The sequence below is a fragment of the Monodelphis domestica genome, chromosome 1 (genome assembly GCF_027887165.1).
Source record: "Monodelphis domestica isolate mMonDom1 chromosome 1, mMonDom1.pri, whole genome shotgun sequence".
Classification (NCBI taxonomy): Eukaryota; Metazoa; Chordata; class Mammalia; order Didelphimorphia; family Didelphidae; genus Monodelphis; species Monodelphis domestica.
This window is the reverse complement of record NC_077227.1, coordinates 532,554,232-532,574,265: the sequence shown is the minus strand read 5'-3', so window position 1 is coordinate 532,574,265 and position 20,034 is coordinate 532,554,232. Positions and strand designations below refer to the sequence as shown.

Sequence of the window (20,034 nt, the reverse complement as noted above, 5' to 3'; positions counted from 1 at the left end):
TTTATTTAATTAGATGATTTAGAATATTTTTCCATGGTTACAAGACTCATGTTCTTTCCCTCCCCTCTCCCCTCCCCTTCCCATATCTAATGTGCATTTCCACTGGGTTTAACTTGTGCCATTGATCAAGACCCATTTCCATATAAAATATTTACTTCTTAAGGGGAGCCACTATTTCATTTTTTTCTTTATATCCCCCTAGTGCCTAGAACAGTGCTTGGCATATCAGGATAGGGATTGAATAGTGAAGGAAAGTATAATTTCATATATATAAAGAGCTATGAACAAGAAAATTCCTCTACCACTGACAGCAACTTATAAAGAGTCAAACAAAGCACAGAAGAGCTCTGATCTCAAAATCTCAAAAAGAGATTTCCTCAATCAGACAATCAATGAATATCAGAGATAAGATTTGAACTCAGGTCTTGCTAGGGCCACGGCCAATTCTCTGTCTACTACACCATACTATTGACACAAAGCATGGATTTAATAAATGTTTGCTGATGAATTGATTGGATGTCCCTGATGACCTGAAGCTGAGTTAGTGGTAGCAAGGAGCAGTTTGGCAACCAGAGGTGTTCAGTGGATATTTGGCACAAAGTAAAGGCATCATGTCCTCAAAAGAAAAATTAATGCCTAGAAGAAAATAAAGACAAATGACCACCAGGAAGCAATGGATGACACAGGCATCCCACCAGATGAGAGGTATGAGTTGCTATCATCACACATATGTCCTATGTACATGTACTAGAATTGTATTCTGGAATGTAGCCTTCTTACCTGTTCACTGATCACATGTGTTCCTTATAAGTTACCTCTGTGTGTGTATGTGTTCTTAGGGCATTTGTAGCCTCTGCATGCATGCTTTCCCTTACTATTATGGAAGTTTCTCTTGTGTTTATGGTAGGAATCTTTTATAATCCCATTATTTGCTATGCTATTTCAAAATATGTCACTTCGAACTCATCTATGTACCCAGACTTAAAGGTGGTCACCTAATTCAACTCCTTCATTTTAGCTATGAAGAAACCTAGATCCAAAGAGGTTATCATGATCACACAGATATTTACTGGCAGAATCAAGATTTGAACCCAAGTCTTCAGATTCTAAAATCAGGGTTTTTGGTACTGTACTGATCTGCCTATCCTAGAATATGTGTGTGTGCATGTGTGTGTGTGTGTGTGTGTGTGCGTATGTGTGTGTGTGTGTGTGTGTGTGTAATTGTCCTCTGGGTAACTGGCAAAATAGTTTTTTAAAACATCATCATTATCATCTTTATCTCATCTCATCAGTGGGATCTCCTAAGCTATAGTTTTCAGTTAGTTCTGCCTCTGTCCTCCTGATCCCCCCTCTTTGTTCTCTCTTATTTTCCTCCATTTCCCTTGCCCTTCCCTAGGGACCCTCAAATAATTTGTCAGGAAAGGCTTGACACTAGGAGAGCAAAAATAAAAACTAGAAGGTTAAGCGAAGTTAGTCCATTTCTAGTGTAATCAACAGGAACCATATTATGGGAAGATCTGAAAGGCAAAATTATAAGAGGAATTAATGATAGACTAACACCATTGTGAACTGAGATAGATTCCACATCTGGCTCAAAGCTTTATAAGATGAAGAAATGATAGGAGGTTAGACCCTGCTAGTAAGAGTAAGACATGGGAGTCCCTAGGAAAAGTTTAAAGAGTGGTAGTAGGAGGAGAGGGTGATTTAGGCTACAGCAGCAACTTCTCCATAAAGTTCCTGATGCATGGATTGAACTTGACCAGTTTGATAATTCTGATAGAATACTGTAATAGCCTGAAAATTTATACTATAAAATTACAGAATTTTAGAGTTAAAAGGAATCTCAGAAGCCATTTAGCCCAGCTCAGACTCAGACTCAATATATGGTTATCCTGGATCTGCTTGAAAACCTTCAATGAGGGGAAACCACTCCCTCAAAGTTTTTTCTAACATCAAACCTAAATTAGCTTCTCTGAAAAATTGACCTTTTACATTTGGTTCTATCCTCTGTGGTCAAGCATTATAGAGAGAGTCTCTTCATGGCAGCTCTTCAAATCCTACCACTTTTCTTGGTTTCACCTTCTTTAGGAAAACAAGCTTAATCTTTCTTCCATGTGACAGACCTCAAGTCACTTTGAACTCACCTGTGCAAGACTAAGGGCTAATGAAACCCCTTCATTTTAGACATGAAAAAACTTAAATCCAAAGAGGCTATCATGATCACACAGATATTTACTGGCAGAATCAAGATTTGATTTGGAATTCTGATTCCAAGCCAGGGTTTTGGGTACTGTGCCAGTTCGCCTATCCCAGAGTGTATTTTCAATGTATTGTATCCCCCAGTAGAATGTGAGTGCCTTGAGATTAGGGATAATTTTGTTTTAGTCTTTGTATTTCTGGTGCCAATCACAGTAGCTTATATAACCACTTGGTTATATAATACTGCTACTGCTCAGATTCTGGAAATGTCCAAATACACCCTTGACTATTCCCTAATTTTGTAACTTTTTATTAATTTTCCTGAGGCTTCTGAGAAGAGGAAGCCAGAAGAGATGTTTTATCTTGCTCAATACATGAGAGGAAAGGTGGCAGGCAGTGTTTAGTATACTCTTCTGACCTCTGGATAGCACCATCACACTATGACTTTATTCATTTTCTTCAGAATTCCAGCAGATTGTGGCTTCAGGATGATGGCACTCATAATGGTGCAATATTCATTATTTGGCAGTTTTAAAAACATTTGTTGAGTTGAATCTCTGTGATATGGACACAGGATAGACAGGCAAGGAAGTGTGGCAAACTGCCATCGATGAAGATGAGATCATAAATTTACCTAAATAGTCAAGAACTGAATAGTCTGCTCAGCAGTCCCTTCCAGCTCACATCTCACCTTGCTAGAAGGAGATCAGGGTAGCTTTTTCACTACCTTTCTTCTCACACATGAGTTTAGAAAAACTGTATTTCCTCTCCTGGGAAAATATCCAGAGTCAGATTACATACCCATCAGAGAATCCTGTATAGAATTGGACAAATGAAAAGAGCAAAGGATTATCCTCTTCATTAATCACTACTGTGGTGCCTATGGTGTGGTAACATCCTCTGCCCATAAAGAGGAGAATTCCATTGGTTCTCTAGTCATGGTCCACCAGGCAATCATATTGATCATTGCTTCTGATCATGGACTGCCATTAGTCTAGACTTTAGAAATTCTCTCACAAATTGCAAGGTGGGGAATATACTAATCTTAGAGTCTGAAGCCCTGAGTTCACATCCTACTTCTGCCACTTACTACATATGGACAAAGCATTTACGACCTCTGAGTCTCAATTTCCATATTTCTAAAATAAAGGGGTAGGTCTAGATACTCCAAAGACTCCTTTAGTTCTAAATTCCATGAATTAACTAGAGTTTTTGGTAAGCATTGCTTACAATGAATGGGTTTCAAAATATATTTTCTGGAGTCTGAGTATGCTATAGATTTTGAAGTGTCCTCCTGCCCTTTGATAAGTTTCTTTATTTAATCTATTGAGGTCATTAATAAGGAAAGAATAGTCTTTTTATTTGTCTTCTTCTTTGGTCAACTCCATATTGAAAACCATGGACCCTCCTGGGAAATCTCAGCTCTCCTCTCTTTCCTGTAACTGCTACTGAGCTCATAAGGGAGGTTTATGAGCTCACACTCATATTTCATATCTTGCATTGTGTGTAATGTCCATTGAACCCAACCACAGAATGATGTGATAACTGGACTAATTCATAGCTGAGGCAGAATAAAGAGTTCATTTCACTGAGGGCTTTGCTAAGTTTCAGGAGACATTGTGGTATACTGGAAATTATCCTGGTTTTAAAGTCAAGAGAAAAAGCAATCCCAGCTTGGCTACTCCCTACTTTGGGAAAGTCAGTCTCTCTGGTCCTCAGTCTTTTTCATCTGTAAAATGAGGATTTGGTACTAGATGATCTAGAGATTCCTTCCAGTTCTAAATTTATACTGTTCTGATTAGGAAGGGAAGAATGTCCCCCAAAAGATAATAAAATCTTTAGCTCCTACACACATATCTGAGACCTCAATCAGCCACTCAACAAATATTTATTAAGCAACTACTATGCAATAGCCACTGATCTCAGCTCTGGAGATATAAATGTAAAGAATGAAACAAGCCCTTCTCACATTAATCTTTTGTTCTAATGGGGAAACAAGTGATGATGATGATGATGATGATGATGATGATGATGATGATGACAGCTAGCATTTATATAGTGCCTACTATGTCGACAGATACTGTGTTAAGCCCTTTACAAATATTATCTCAATTGATTCTCACAACAGCCCTGGCAGTTGGTGCTATCATTATTTCCATTTTTATCTCACAATTTTATTATCTCTATTTTACAGTTGAAGAAATGAAGGCAAAAAAGAGGTTAATTAACTTACCAAAGGCCAGAGAGCTAATAAGTGTCTGAAAGTGGATTAGATGTCAGGTCTTCCTGATTCTAGGTCTAACTATCTACTGCATTATCTACCTATGTACATATAAACACACACATACTAGTGTGTTTGTGTGTGTGTCTATATGTCTAGCATAAATTTAGAGCTACAAAGTATAAATATACAAAAACAATGGTGACCAGATCAGGGGGAGGGGAAGAAGGCTGTCCCAGGATAAATGAACTATCTCAAGTTCTTACCAAAAAAAAAAAAAAAACCTCTGGAAAAAGCTTCAGAGTCCATTTTTCAGAGCCACCTCTTCCCCTAATTCTTTGTGATCAGAGACCTAAACAAGACCAGTCTTTCTGATGGAAAACATTGCATCTTAGATTTAACAATTCCCTGAGCTCCATCCCCTAACCACTTGACATTTTTCTCATGGCTTAACTTGGCAGAGAGCACATTTCAGCCTGGCTCATTACCTCGGGGCACAGTCAACTGGAGGGAGTTTGCAAGGCCACATTTAAGAGGTTTTATGTACCAGCCTTTAAATTTCTGAAGAATAGCAGCTATTAGTCATTCTATCTGATTGCCCCATAAACCTCCCCTCCCTCTCCCTCATCCCCCAAGATCCACAAACTCCTAAACTCATAGAATGTCAGATATAGAAGAGACCTTAGGGACCTTAGATCATCTTCAATCTCTTCATTTTTCATAGGGGGAAACTGAGAACCAAAGAAGGGGAAGTAACACACCCAACATCACCCAGCAGATGACTGACAGAGGTTGAACTCCCAGAACTCCTAATTAAGTTCAGTATTCTTTTCACTAATACTAAGCAACTCACAAGAATTCTGAGAAATGTGTCATCTAAATGTGAACTATTCTCATCATCCTATGCTCATAATTAGAGAGGGAATATTAGTAGTCACCTACATAGAGATGACTGTTTCATCCAAAAGAGCTGATAAGAGTAGATAAAGGGCCAAGCTTAGAATAATGACCTATATTCAAGTCTTATTGCCTCTGAGACAAGCTAACCATATGATCCTGGGCAAATTATTTAATCTCTCAATGCCCCCACGTGATTTCTCCAACTCTAAGTTGAGAGGCAATATGGTACAGTGGGAAAAGGGATGGATTTAGAATCAAATGTGTTGAAATCCCACCTTTTCCTATATGGCCTTATGCAAGTCAACTAACCTCTACAGACCTCTCTTTATAAAATGAGAGGTCTGGACCAGATAGATTTATTCAAAGACAGAAGTTTCCAAAGCAGAGGCTGAGGTGTGGGTCATACCTTGACTCAAGGGAGCAATGGCTCCCAACCCCAAGAGATAAGAGTCAATCAATCAGAAGATGGGAACCTGACCCCTGTGACTGCTGGCCAATTAAAGGATCTGTCTCAGACACAACCAAACATAGCTGTGCTTATCCCCAATTCTCTCTTATTCTGCTCCCTCCACTTGTGGGCTCCCAGACTCCCCCCTTCTTAGAGTAGCATCAATCAGTTACAGCCTAACTCTTACTGGATACCAGCTTGTAACTGTTCCACATGTGCCATTAGGAAAATCTACCCCAACCTCACGCAGAATAACCATCCCCTGTCCCTCAGATTGTTTTTATGGCTGCCACAGGTAGGTAATATCTGAACTTGGTGGCAGTGACCAGTGAATAAATACCCTGATCAGTCATCCCTCTTGTTTGGGCTCATTTCATCTCTTTCCTGGATTATTATGATAACTTCCTAATTGGTCACCCTTCCCTCTCCAATTTATCATCCACTCAATGGCCAAAATGATTTGCTCAAGTCTCACTATATCACTTCTCTTACTCAATAAATTCCAGTGATTCTCAGTTGACTCTAGGATCAAATATTATTTCATCTTTATTTCACTCATTTCAAATTTGTTTTTGGCATAAAATTTCTAATGAAATCATTATTAGCACAGTTGAAACATGTATGTAGTTTATACATAATTAAATATATCTCATTAGGGGAGCTAATATATATTATATTATATACACAAATGTTACATTAGGGCAGTGGATATAATACTGGGCCTAAATTTAAGAAGACCTGAATTCAAATTTGGCCTCAGACACTTACTAGCTATGTGACTCTGGGAAAATCATTTAACCCTGTTTGCCTCAGTTTCCTCATCCATAAAATGAGCCAAAGAAGGAAATGGCAATCTAATCCAATAATACTCTAAGATCTTTGCCAAGGAAAGCCCAAATGGGGTCATAGAACTGAATGATTGAACAACAAAAATATATGCAGATTGGAAATACATGCCCCCCCCCAAAATGTTTTTACCAATAGGTATGTGTGCTCAAATTCATTTGAAGACCACTGCTCTAAGGTTCCTTTGAGCACCAAATCTATGATTCTATAACCTATAAGTTACAGAGGAATTGTCAAACTATGTTGATGAAGGGAGATTTCCATACTAGGAGCTCTCTGCACTGATAAAATCAAAAGCTTGATTCCCCCCCCCCCAAAAAAAGATTATCTTTGCCTAGATGTTTTGAAAGCTGAGAGGGGCCATATAGATCTTCTAGTTCAACTTCCTTATTTTAAAGAAGAAAATAAGGTCCATAAAGGTTAAATGAGTTGCCTAGGGTCATAGTGTTAGTACCAGGATTCAAACCCAGGTCCTCTGACACCAAAACCATCCTTCTTTCCATGACAATCTCAATGTCAAGCTTACAAACACAGAATTAACTGGTCTATTTATGGAATAAGCCTCAGCTACTCATTTCCCAGAAGGAAAGCATCTATCTTACCACTACCCTTCCTTTTGTTCTGTTACTGAACAAAGCAGACTAAAATTATATGTTGTAATTAAAGGCTCTTGGGTTGTAATCTCCTTGAGGACAGGAGCCCTGTCTAATCACACAAGCCCTGAAAGCAGGCCCTTGGCTTTCATGAGATGAGCTCCTTATCAAAGATTTCCTCTTTAGCTCTAAGCCAGTCTCCTTACCCAAGCAAAACTGGGAAAACTCATTTCTGTCTAATCCTTACATCCAGTTTGTCATTAGCCAGGGAGAGGAAACCCTTTCAAAGCCTGGAATTAAGCAGATTATTGCAAGGTTGAACTGATCATCTCAAATACATGGCAGTAACTTCCTGAAGCCCACCTTGATATTAGAGGTGATTTTATGCCAATCTGTCTATTTTAGCATGACAGCATTTAAGTCCAACGCTCAGTACCCAGACAAAGATAGAAATAGCAGAGGGATCTAGGAGCACTGTCCAGTCTTCACTCTGTGCTCTGATTTTAGCAACCTGTGCAGCAAGGAATTAATCTTTGTCTCAATAAACCTAGATGCCCCCCACAATTTCCTGGTGGTCCCCCCCCCAATTTCCCAACCCTCTATTAGCTCTTCTCACCACTTGGCATTTTCCCATTCTCCTTCCCAAACCATTTCCCATCAGCTGACTGGATTTTCCCTTTCCCTCAGGATCGGATTTGTTTTCTCTTTATTGCTCAGACAGAAACACTCCCTGAATAATAAGAGGGCAGAATCAAAGGCCAGGGCTGCAGCTGTGAATCTGCTGTTAACCCAACTCCTATGCAGACAGCTGCCACATTTGCAGAGAACCAGCCTTCCCAATTAGACCCAGATTTCAGGTGTCTGAGGGTGTTGTCTCTGCCAACTGCAGTGAAATGTCAAAGTCAGAGAGAGCAAGCCCAGAGCACACCAAGGCTTCCTGTCCTGGGGGCACTGGGCAGGGAAGGACAGTGACAGCCTCGGACAACACCTGTGGTGAGTGGCACAGACTGTACAACATGCTTGTGGAGCAACAGAGACCAGAAGCACATCACACAGCAGGCATCCATCCAGAGAGATGGTGCCTTGGTTTCCTCAGGCCAGTGCAGAGACAGGTGTGCTCAGGTGAATTTCTGAAAGCGAGTTCTGTCATAGACGAGGGTGGTCCCATGGCAGGAGGTCAAACTGAATGACAGTACCAACAGGATCAGTTTGGAAAATATAACAAGGAGGTCACAGATGACTTTTAAAGAGAACTTTTCAGGTCTGTGATGTGAGGCAAGAGCTGAATTGCATGGGAGACAGTAAGTAGAATGTAAAGCAAGTCCTAGAGGTGTTCACAGGGTCACAGATTCTGAGCAAGGAAATTCTTTGAGGTCATCTATTTCAACCATTTCCTTTTGCAGATGAAGAAACTGAGGCTCAGAGAGTTTAAGGAATTTGCTAAAGTTCAGAGAAGGATAAAAATGAGAAAGGATTTGAACCCATAGCTTCTAATTCCAACTCAGTATTCTTTCCCCTATATGAACTGGGAAGATTACACTTTTTTTTAAATCCGTTATCTGATGAAATGTAGAAATTATTTTGGATTAGAGATTGATTGTTTTGTCTATATCCACAATGGCTACCTCAGTTCTGGGTGCTGATAATCATTTAGTTTGTTTGGAGCAGCTGAATGGCTCAATGGAGAGAGCCATGAGCCTGAAGTCTTGAGTTCAAATCTGAACTCAGACCATTACTAGCTGTGTGACCCTGGGCAAATCACTTTACCCTGTTTTCCTCAGCTTATTCACATGTAAAATAAGCTGGAGAAGGAAATGGAAAACCACTCCAGTTCCTTTGACAACAAAACTCAAAATGTCATCACAAAGAGTTGGGCACAACTAAATAACCAAAAGCGCTTAATAAATGCCTGTTGGTGGATTGAATGACTTATCCTTTCTCCTCCATTCTTATAACCAATTTTTGAATTCTGCCAATTCCATCTCCACAAAATCTATCTCCTCTATCCCTTTCTCTCTAGTCTCTCTCCCATTAAAGTCATTCTCCTTTACATAACCTTGCACCAGGTCTTCCTAACTCCTCTCTCTGTCCTTCAATCCATCTTTCATTCTACCAAATGAATTATCTTTCTTCTGAAAAAAGCTGATCTTGTCTCTTCTCTACTCAAAACCCTTCATTGGCTTTCTGTTGCCTACGGAGGCTGGCAGTTGAGTCTCATGCACTCTATGATGGAAGATTTGAGATTGAAAACACGTAAGCTGCCCTTCACTGCCCTCATGCCTATGCTCACCCCATAGTGCCCCTGCAATGGGCTTCCTCTCTGTCCTAGTCTATTGTATTGCTACCAGTCTTTAAAGCCTAATTCCACTGACAACTCTGTCAAGAAGTCTCTCTGAATACCTTAGTTCACAGCGACCTCTACCTTCTAAGGAGCCTCTCATGGAACTCTGTTTTGTACATCTTGAATGTATTTGTTGTTGTTTTTAATTTTCTTTGGCTTGAGGGGTTTTTATTTTTTTAACACATTCCTTGTATTTCATGGGTATGTGGAACTACTATTGAAGACACTTCTTCCAATAGAAGTGGTCACTTGCTCTGCAACTGTAGAACTCAGAAAGTGTCTAAAGCAGTCACAAAGCCACTGTGCAACAGGAGCAGGACTTGAATCCAGTCGCCCAGACTCTGAAGCCAGTCCTCTACCTACTTTGTCATATTGTGTAATAATAATAATAATAACTAGCACATAGACAGTGCTATAAAGTTTATATAGCCCTTTAAAAATATATCTGATTTTATCTTCACAATAACCCCTGGAGGCAGATGCTATTATTAACTTGATTTTACAGGGAAGGAAATTGAGACAAACAGAGGTTATGTGACTTGCCTAGGGTCACACAGGTAAGTTACTAAGTATCTAAGACTGGATTTGATTCAGGTCTTCCTGATGCCAGGCCCAGAGCTCTAACCACTGATCCATCTAGTTGTGTAATGGAGCCTTAGAACATAACCAGATGACCTAATAGGGAAGCACCAGCTTTTCTACATTCCCCTACCATGTGGATGGGATTATTATTGTTTTAAAGCAATTTTTCAGCTATGCCTAACTCTTTGTGACCCCATTTGTTTTGTTTTGTTTTGTTTTGTTTTTGACAGAAATAACTGGAGTAGTTTTTGCTATTTCCTTTTCCAGATCATTTTTACAGAGGAGGAATGAGGCAAACAGGGATAAGTGATTTGCCAAGAGTCACACAGCTAGGAAATGTCTGAGGCTGGATTTGAACTCATGAAGATGAGTCTTCCTGATTCTAGATCAAGTATTCTAGTCACAAGGTCAGCCTCCTTTAACTGGCTGCATCACTGGAAAAGGCTGTTTCTTTAAAACTTCCAAAATAAAGGGACAGCTGGCTGGCTCAGTGGATTGAGAGCCAGACCCAGAAAAGGAGAGTCCAAGTCTGGCCTCAGACACTTTCCAAATGTGTGCCCTGGGCAAGTCACTTAACCTCCATCTCCTAGAATGTATTCCTTTTCTGCTTTGGAACCAATACACAATACTGATTCTAAGATGGAAAGTAAGGGGTTTATCAAAAACAAAAATATTTCCGGACTCTAACTGTCTTGTTCTCTTGTCGGTGGGCTCTTTTCCTGCTTCATGCAGAGGTTAAAGATCACATACAGTTCAACCAAGGGAGAGGGGGTGGACGCCTTCCCCAATACTCCTTTTTACAGCCTGGCTCCAAGAAATGGGCTTGAGATATGTCTGTTACTGTTCTGTTGTACTCATCCTTCTCAATTTCAGGTACAGGCAACAATTCCCCCCAAAGTTCCAACAACTTTGGAGCCAGGATTCCAGTCAGTTAGCCTGATGAAAAAGCCCAGATAAACCAGTGTGCCTAAGGACCAGAGCCCAAAAGAGGCTTTGGAACACTTAGAACTTGAGACTGTATTCTCTAGGAATTGAACTAAGCTACAAACCCAATTACTCTCCCTTTCCCAGAGACTGAAGTGTTGGGTGGGAGAAAGGATTGAGGGATTAAGTCCTCTATTGGGGAGTAAATTTGTATGTTTGTTTTATACTTCTGAAGTAAACCTATCTTTGTAAAAGTTAAACTGACTATTAGTGACTAAATGGGACTGGGGTCTAGGGGTTCCACCTAAGAACTGAAGGAACACCATCAATGAGGGCTAGAGCTGTTGGTAGAGAGCCTAGACAACATCAAAGGGAACCAAAAAAACCTGGGAGAGGGAAGAAATGTAACATCCTTAGCCTTCAGTGGGGACCAGGGTTGCCAGTTTTACAACAATACCAGAAAAGGTGCTATTCCGTTCCATCTTGTTTGTCTAAACGATTAGTATAACCCAAGTTGATCTGCTAAAACAGCCACTCTGGCCAAGTCAGTGCTGAGAAAGAGAGGAGCTGTCCAGCCAAGTAACTACTGTCTAGCCAAGAGAACAGCATAAGGCAACTTGAAGAAGGGAAAGGAGGAAACAGGGAGCTGCATACTACTCCCCAGGCATCACCAGAAGGAGGACAATGAGGCAAAAGACCCTTGACTAACCTGAGACTATGGCAAGGTTGAATTATGAGGAATCATTCTGAAACTTCAGAGGAAAAACTCGATGGAAAAGAGAACTATTTCTAATGTTTGGAGGATTTTTTTCTGCTCTATTCCTGTCATTAGTCAAGTTGCTCTATGTTCCATTGCTATGTACACTTTGATGTTTACAAATATATCGTCACACTAGCAGAAAGAACAACAAATGGAAATGGCAAAATGAAAGAAGTTGGATTCAGAATTTCCCAAGAGCTGGATCACTGCGTTATGTTTCAAAAATCATTGATATCAAATCCAGTCCACATGAGCCAAATCTGAGCCCCTGAGTCCTGTTAGCTTTCAGGCAAGCAAGTCAACAGGCATTAAGTATTTACTATGTGCTAGAGGGCAACTATGGGGTGAAGTAGACAGAGCACTAGGTCTGGAGTCAAGAAGAACTGGGTTCAAGTCCAGTCTCAGACACTTAATAACTAGCTATGTGACCCTGGACCCTGGTTCTTCATCTAACCACTTCAGCATATTTGTCAAAAAGCAAAAACAAAACTCAAAAGAGGTCTTGAAGATATGACTGAAAAACAACCAAACAACATTAAGCATGTGCTAAATAAACTGGGAATACATAGACAAAAAGAAAATCAAACAGTCTTTGCTCTCAAGTTTGTATTCTATCATGAGCTAAACCCAGGCTCTCCAACTTCTACCAGTTGCTCCTAGTTCTGGTACCTGGGGTCAAGCACAAGTCTAATTCTTCTTATATTAATGCCTTTCAGACACTTAAAAATAGTAATCAAGCTCCCTGTCCCCCATTAAGTTATATATCTTCCAAGATAAACATCCGCACCTTCTTCAAAAGATTCTTGTAGCTAATCTTATCCTTCAATCAAGCAATCCTTCCAAGACAACCAAGAGCTAGGTTGGCTGCTTCCCAGCCCCTGACAAACACTCTATGCTGACATTTTAAGAAAGGAACTGGAACTAATTTCTTTTTAGTCCAGTTCTAGGACAGTTGTCCTTAGATTGTCTTATCTATCCTGTAAAAGAGAAGACTATGCCCAAAGGGCGACAAAAGAATATCTACCCTTTGACCCAGCCATAGCACTGCTGGGTCTGTACCCCAAAGAGATAATGGACAAAAAGACTTGTACAAAAATATTCATAGCTGCGCTCTTTGTGGTGGCCAAAAACTGGAAAACGAGGGGATGCCCATCAATTGGGGAATGGCTGAACAAACTGTGGTATATGTTGGTGATGGAATACTATTGTGCTAAAAGGAATAATAAAGTGGAGGAGTTCCATGGAGACTGGAACAACCTCCAGGAAGTGATGCAGAGCGAGAGGAGCAGAACCAGGAGAACATTGTACACAGAGACTAATACACTGTGGTATAATCGAACGTAATGGACTTCTCCATAAATGGTGGTGTAATGTCCCTGAACAATTTGCAGGGATCCAGGAGAAAAAAACACCATTCATAAGCAAAGGATAAACTATGGGAGTGGAAACACCGAGGAAAAGCAACTGCCTGAATACAGAGGTTGAGGGGACATGACAGAGGAGAGACTCTAAATGAACACTCTAATGCAAATACTATCAACAAAGCAATGGGTTCAAATCAAGAAAACATCTAATGCCCAGCGGACTTACGCGTTGGCTATGGGGGGTGCGGGGGAGGAAAAGAAAATGATCTATGTCTTTAACGAATAATGCTTGGAAAAGATCAAATAAAATATATTAAAAATAAAAAATAAAAGAGAAGAAGACATCCTATTGTAGAGAAGTAGCTTGAACCTTCTGAGACCAATGGAGCTCCTCAAGGAGAGGGACTATTTTATTTTGTCCTGCTTATCTCCAGGATCTAGCATATTTACCATTTATTTATTGATCCATTTCTAATAAGAGCAGGAACTTTAGTCATGGCAGCACAGAAAACTACAGAAATGTTTTACCTCCAATATCTAATTTGATCTTCCAAACTCTCTAGAGTGGATGCTACAGGTATTATTCTAATTTCATGAATAAGGAATGAGAATCAGAATATTGAAGTGCCATAATCACAGCACTATTAAGTATCAAAGATAGGATGTGAACCCACATCTCTAGTCCACTCTGTCCATTCCTCTAAACTTCCCTAGCCAATGTCTTGCTACTTTTATTCAGTCATTTCCTTCTTGCCCAACTCTTCCTAACCCCATTTAGGATTTTCTTGAAAAAGATACTGAAGTAGTTTGCCATTTCCTTCTCTAGCTCATTTTATAGCAAATGCCTTGCAAGTTTTCTGGTCCTTCAATTCACAAATCTCCTAACAAGACAACAACAGGGATCAGTAAACACTGGTATGTTTCATTCATCATTCTCTTCTCAGAATTCAAAACAGAAAATCTTGGTCCAGATCAGACTTGGTTTCAAATTCTCTTGGGAGATTTCTGAGGTTCAGGTTTGGTTTAAGGTCAATGGATTTAGAAAATAAGCTATTTTGTTTCCTTGAAATTTCCTTGAAATTCACTGACTGTTTTGTTTTTAAAGTAAAAAAAACTGAAAGTCATAAATATCCACTTGTACACTCAAAAATATAATGTTGCAATAAATTCCCACTATCTCTTAAGAAAAAATATGAACAGGAAATATAAAACATTATTCAGTAACAACAAATTCTTAACACCTCGGGTCCATGTTGTGGCCAATTAGGTGAATATGTTGCTTTTTAATACAAATACATAATTTTAAGTGGATTTCTTTCTAACTTAATTGCTTTTCTTCTTCAAGATAATGCCTATTGACAAGCCTTCCTAGATATGTGGGAGTACTCCTACAGTAGCTGTTCACTATTTGTTCCTGGAAGACTTGTCATTTTGCTGAATTACATGAGAAGTACTAATTCATGGGATTTTTTGTTCTACTCCTATTACTTACTAAAAACATAAGAAAACCAAAATAAACTCAACTAAATTGCATATATAAGAAGAATGTTTCATAAAATGTCCTTCCTGGGATTTGTTACTACAGCACTGTTCATTTATATGATAGATATTTAAGATACTTCCCAAAGCATGCTGGAACACCTCTCAAACTGTTATTCTAGTCTGAAAGTATTATGGGCATGATAAACTTCAATGTTACTATGGGGGTGACAGCAACTTTCTCTCTCTCTCTCGCTCTCTCTCTCTCTCTCTCTCTCTCTCTCTCTCTCTCTCTCTCTCTCTCTCTCACACACACACACACACACACACACACACACACACACACACACACACACACACCAGGAGGGATTTTTTTTGCTTCTTCAGTAGGTTTGAGCTGGCTCCAGCACATCCTTGCCTATAGCTCTGAAAGGCTTCTCATATAGCATAGTGCTGTGGGGGCTGGTGAACATAAAAGGGCTTATGGATTAATAGAGGTACCATTATAAGATATAAACACACATAAAATTCAGGCTAGTGTCAGAAGCCTGAATGCCATAAGATAGGGAATAAGCACCATCTGGTGGTGGCTAAGAAAGATGACAACATAATGGAGAAGGTGAATAGGCCAGTGATAATACTACCAACAGCTGGCACTGAAAAGAGCTGCCAGAAGCAGCAGATTAGATGACAATGAATGAGGTCCGTGATGCTAAAAACACCCACTCAGAACTGAGACAAACCTCAGAAAGGAAAGTTTCTAAAAGCTGGACTATAAAAGTCAATAAATGGGTATCAATATAGATAGAAATGACCACCACCTCCCAAAAGCTGAAGAGAGCTTCAGAAAAGAGAATTGTGGAAGGATTAAATACCAATGGCACCTGCTAAGGAGAGCAGGAGGTGAAGATTCTATGAAAGGAGCAGTGCTCTACAATAGATGGAGGGATTATGGAGGGGGGTAGCAACCTAGAGGGGCAAGCCCATATTATTCCTTTGCTAGAGTTCTTCCACAGCAGTACTCCAATTCAAATTCTATCTGTTTCTAGTAATCTATAAATACATTTAAAAGTATTTATGTCTTGAGTCTTGTGAACCTGTGTGCTTGCAAGGGGAACCACTGGCTACCCACACAGGGAGAAGGAAAGAATTGTGAAAAGGAAGTTCCCGGAATCTAGTTATGTGCAAGGTACTAGAGGAAAAGGGCGACCCCAAAGTGTTCCCAGGTCTTTCAGCCAGTAGAGTTATATTTCTATTGTAAAAAATTCTCCCTAAGTTAAAGATGGGCTCCTGTTTGAAATTACTTTTGTATCTGCCTTAAGCTTACAAAGTCCACGAAATGTGACCAGCTCCAAAGTATCGGATAAATAGCCCAGTACTTATGACTTCCCCAGTATCACATAACTAATCAGTGTTTGAGTCAGGATTTGAACCTAAATCCCCTGATTTCACTTCCAGCTTCCTTTCTTGGGTTCTGTACTAAAAGGATTAAGCTGCTATTCTGATGGTTGGATAAGGGTTGTATCATTATATAGATCTTTTACTCAGCTCAGTAAGTTCAGAATCTCAATTTAATCATTTTGCCAAGACAGGATCAGACTCTGGACAGAACTGATACAAGAGGACCAAATGTATGCTAGGTGAATTGAGAAAGAGCCAGTTAATCAATGACATCTTTCCAATCACTCTTCTCCACTTTCTAGGAACCTTGCTCTTATGTCACCTCCAGGTTTGGTAAACAACTCATGACCTGCGTGCCCCCCAGATTTAGTAAACTATTAATGATGTGTACATCCCTCAGATTTAATATACAACCAATGGGCATGAGTGTGTGTATGTGTGTGTGTTTCAAATCTGGCTGATAGCTGATAAAGAGCTGCTAATACTGTTAGCTTTGATTTGATAGTTTCATAAGCTTATGAATCAGAACATAGATGTAACTTGGAAACACCCTTTGCCAGAACCATTAAACCTGCAGGAGACCCCAGGCATCCAGCTTACTCCTGGGCCATGACTAGAACAGACTCCTGGATTCTCTGAACTTGGAAGTATAAGCATCTTGGGTTCACTTGTGAGTAGCACCAACCAATGAAGACTTGCCAGAATGCCACCTCAGAGAGACACGTGGATTCTGGCTGGGCAGAGAGGAAACCTTGTTGTGAGTACCAATGCAAGCCATATTTAGTAAGACCCTCTAGAAAGCAGGTTGGTGGTTTGTTTCTAGAGATCTGGATTACAGTCAGGAGGTTGTCTTATTATTAGTAGTGTACTGCTATCGTTAGCCTAATCCATAATGGTAAATCAGTTCTGTGTAGACTCTGTGTGTAACACCAGGATAGGCTAAGGGGGAGTCCAGAGAAGGATCTTCACTTGATAAGAATGCTAACAGACCCCTCCCATGGCTAGAGCACTTGAGGTCCAGCACATGGCTTCTCCAGTGATAGAAATCCTTATTCCTCATTTGTCTTCTTTCATCATTCTCTTCAAGTCAAGAGAATTCTGTCATCTCAGCATCACCTCATGCCAGGTTATAATTTCTTATGTTAACATGCATGAAGTATAATGGAAGGACATGAACTTGAACTCAAGAGGTCTAGGTCTGAGTCCAGGATTTACCTCCTGGTTCCTAGAGGAAATCATTTAACCTCTTTGAGACTGAATTTATTGTTTTGTAAAATGAAGTTAATAATACTTGCATAATCCACTTCCTAGAGCTGTTGTGGCAATTAAAAGACAAAGAAAATGCAAAGCATTAAATGTAAACCATGAAGATCATAGTTTTAGAGCTGGAAAAGTCTATAGAAACCATCTGGTCCAATTCCTTCATTTTACAGATGAAGAAACCGAGGCAAAGATAGGCTAAGTGACTTGCCCAGGTTCACAGGAGTAAGTGGCAGGGACAGGTTTTGAACAAAGGGTGTTAGACTCCAAATACAGCACTCTTTCTACTCATATGATGATGTTATTCATTCTCTTCCAGAATTGTTGCTGCCAACTGTCATTTTATATGGAAGCTGTTGCTGAATTACAAAATTATGATGCATTAACCCACTCTCACCACCCCAACCCCCAAATCTTGACAACCAGCCCTCCCACTACTTACATATTCTTTTCCATTCCAGTTATAGAGAGAACTACTTCCCCGCTTTGACTCTATAACATAGGTTAAATCCTATTTGGCATCCTAAAGTCACCCATCTACTAGACACAAAAGGAAACTTGGTTTCCAAGTTCAGTTACCTCAGTGGGAGCATGTCAAAGTCCCAGACAAGCTGTCAAATTGCCTGCTGATGCTGTTTGAAATTCGCAATTGGGTACATTTTTACTCTCAGAAATAATATAACCCATTCCACCCAGTGATATGCGATGCTCACTGTTGGATTCGGGGCTTTTCTGAACCTTTATAAGCAGAATCACAGAATCTCAGAGCTGAAAGAGACATCTCAGACTATCTCATCCAACCTATCCCTGAACAGGAATTCCCCCTATAGCATTTCCAACCACTAGCCATCTAGTTTCTTCTTGAAGCTATTTGGGAATGTGGATCTCACCCTTTCCCAAGGCAGCACATTCTCTTTGCATGTAATGATGCTTGCTTTCAATTATTCACTAATTGTTTTCAACATGGCATAGATCTAGAAGGAGACATTCTGACATATGTCAGACCACGGGGACCACCGCATGACAACAATATACATTCTGGTAAATGGGAAAGCCAGTCAGAGTTCCAACTGTCAAGCCCTGGCCACTTCCACTGGGTAATGGAACAAGTCACAGACTCTTGTCATCCGCATGTCCTCACACACGAGCATCATGTCCTGCTGGTTGAAGCTCCTTCTGCCTCCCCCAAGTTCTTCAGTTTGTCACCTAGTGACTATGCTTTATGTCCTGTGATTACTGACGTTTTAACATCTTTCACAGAAGAGACGTAGACCAGTAAAAGTGATTAAATAACTAAGTGGACCTTGTACTAAGTGAGTTATTTCTTGGCTGCCATTATGTCTAATTCACCACAGATTACTCAGTCTGAGGGCTTTTTAGAATCATAAGTAGCCAAGATCGTTTTTCACCTCATCATCCCATTATCCATAATGAGAAAATACTTCTAAATGTGAAGATTACTCTTCCCAAAGATCCCAAGAGAGCCTTCTGGTAGACATTAGCAAAATGTATTAACCGTTTTCTGGTAGCAGGAAGAGAACTCAAAAGGATGCCCACACAATAGTGGCAGGCCCTCCCTGGACTACTTGCATGCTTTCCTTTTTGGTTACACATGAGGTTTCTCTCTCTCTCCCCCTCCCTCTCTCTACCCCTCCCTCTCTCTCTCTTTTTCTCTCTCTCTCTCTCTCTCTCTTTCTCTCTCTCTCTCTCTCTCTCTCTCTCTCTCTGTCTCTGTCTCTCTCTCTGTCTCTGTCTCTCTCTCTCTCTCTCTCTCTCTCTCTGTCTCATAAAAATGGAATTTCCCAAAGTGTAGCCCAGCAAGCTGAAAAACTTACATGTTTCAAAGGGGTTTCAGGACTGCTATTCAGGGGCCATAGGAAGTTAAACATAGAAAGAATACATATAATCCCAAAGTTGAGGACTAAAGAGATTTCTCATTGCCCATCAAGAGATGTTGAATTTCCTTTTTAAAAATATATTTATAGGAGGTAGCTAAGTGACTCAGTTGATAGAGAGCCAGACCCCAAAACAGCAGGTCCTGGGTTCAAATCTGGATTCAGATACTTTGTGACCCTGGACAAGTCACTTAACCTCCATTGTCTAGCCCTTACTGCTCTCCTGCTTTAGAATCAATATAAGGCAAAAGGTAAGAATTTAAAATTATATACATATAATTTTATATATGTTATATATGTGTGTGTATTATGAATGTAGTTTAATATCACAGTCACTTTCTACTATCTTCCAAACTGAGTCCTTTTTTGTGTCAAAGAAAAAATGATTCTAGCAAAAAAAAAAAAAACCTGATACAAAAACCTCATTTGATAATATATATAATATTTTATCTTAGATATTGCATATCTCTATCTTGAAGGAGGAGACAAGTTTCATGATCTCTTCTTTAGGACCTTCAATGATTTTTTCATTCCTTAATGTTCAGCTTCCTTTTGGTGATATTGTTATTGAGGGTGTCTTTGTGTATATTTTTATCTTTGTTCTTTTTGTTTTATCCTGTATCAATTCATATTAATCTTCCCAGGTTTCTCTGAATTCCTCATGTTTCCTATTTCTTACTGATTAATATAATATAATATCCTATTATATTCATATGCCATGTTTTATTTTGGTTCTTGGCTACCACAAAGAATCTTGATATGAATATCTTGGTATTTACTGGCCATTTGTTAATAGCTTTGACTTTCTTAGAGTATGTCAT

General features: G+C 39.7%; 1 long non-coding RNA gene across 1 annotated transcript; it reads left to right on the top strand.

The window, feature by feature from the left end:
• The first annotated feature begins 16,521 nt into the window (after nt 1-16,521).
• Nucleotides 16,522-18,625, top strand: LOC103099005 (uncharacterized). The gene is made up of 2 exons (XR_458729.2): nt 16,522-16,815; nt 17,638-18,625. It is a non-coding gene; the product is annotated as an uncharacterized LOC103099005 (long non-coding RNA).
• The last annotated feature ends 1,409 nt before the right edge of the window (nt 18,626-20,034 follow it).